Here is a 1556-nt window from a genome sequence, read left to right as displayed (position 1 = left end):
TCGATTATATATTTTATGTTTTTTTTTTAAAGTTACTTGATGATAAACTTAAAACACAAGTTTCCTGTGACTGAAACTTTTCTGTTATTCTAAATACTGTATTTATTGGATTTCCTGATGTGAATAAAACATTGTTCAATTAGTTTCGCTGGCTGTAAATAGTTATCACATGGAAGTTGATATAACTGCTGGTGTTATTCAACATTGCCAGTAGTGGTAGCAATGTTGAATAACCGAGTGTCAACAAAACCTCAACTGCATAATAAATATACGTAGATATTAATATAGATTTATATATTGTCACAGCAGAGATTAGAGTATTGGTTTGTGAATTAAGATTTGTGAGTTCAAATTTTAGGAAGGTTTAGTTCAAATTTTTGATATCAGTTTAAGGTTGTAGTTGCCGTGGATGTGTTCAACATTCTTTCTTATGATCCACATCTTGTGGTCCTAGTGTAGAACATGCAGTAGGTACCGTATTAAGATATAATTCATCATTATATACAGTAGTGTAAATATGACCACTAGTAGAGGCACGTAAATTAGTGGTTAGGGTGTCAGTACCATGATCATAAGATTGTGGTTTCGATTCCTGGATCGGGCGATGCGTTGTGTTCTTGAACAAAACACTTCATTTCACATTGCTCCAGTCCACACAGCTGGCAAAAATGAGTTTAGCCAGGAGAGGGTTGGGCTCCATCAGGCTTTCTCACCCAAGATACGCTGCATGGCTGCTGCGCCCCAACGACTCCCACACCAGGGGGTTAAAAGACTTGTCATTGTCAAATATGACCACTACTTCATTATCTCTTGGTGCAAGGTTCAATATCCACCATGGTGATATAACGCTCATTTTTTTTAGGACAAAACGGGTTGAATCTTGGGCCCTAAAGTTTTTAAAATACCTAAAAAATAAGTGATATAAGGGGGTGTGTCTGTGTTGGGTGCGAACAGCATGGATTGGAGAAAATTTGAAGGGATCAGTAAAAATATTTCAGAGAGAAACTACATAGATATGTGAGTAGGAGTTTTCTTTAAATATTGGCTTTTTCTGGTCTGTCGATATTAAGCTGTGTAAAGTATAAAGTAAGCTATGGCCCCTAATGTATATATAGAACTTACAGGTCAATACTATTAGACGAGTCAGTAACCCCACCACCACTGCTGACGAAATATTTGGTGACACACAAACGCTATATATATGCCTCATCAATCAATATATACAAACGGATAAAAGTGACCAGCTGGCAGAATCGTTAGCACACCAGTTAAAATTCTTAGCGGCATTTCGTCCGTTTTTACTTTCTGAGATCAAACTCTGCCGAGGTTCACTTTGCCTTTCATCTTCTCGGAGTTGATAAAATAATTACCGGTTGAATACTGGGTTCGATGTAGTCGACGTACTCCCCTACCTCCAAATTGCTGGCCTTGTGCCAAAATTTGAAACCAATATGAAACAAACTGGGGTCGATGTAATCGACTAGTCCACTCCCCCAAAATCTGAAGGCCTTGTGCCTTCAGAATATATATATATATACATAGGACGGCGAGCTGGC

This window comes from Octopus bimaculoides, chromosome 26 (assembly GCF_001194135.2).
Source record: "Octopus bimaculoides isolate UCB-OBI-ISO-001 chromosome 26, ASM119413v2, whole genome shotgun sequence".
Lineage (NCBI taxonomy): Eukaryota > Metazoa > Mollusca > Cephalopoda > Octopoda > Octopodidae > Octopus > Octopus bimaculoides.
The sequence above is the reverse complement of the archived record's forward strand: the minus strand, read 5'-3'. Positions refer to the sequence as shown.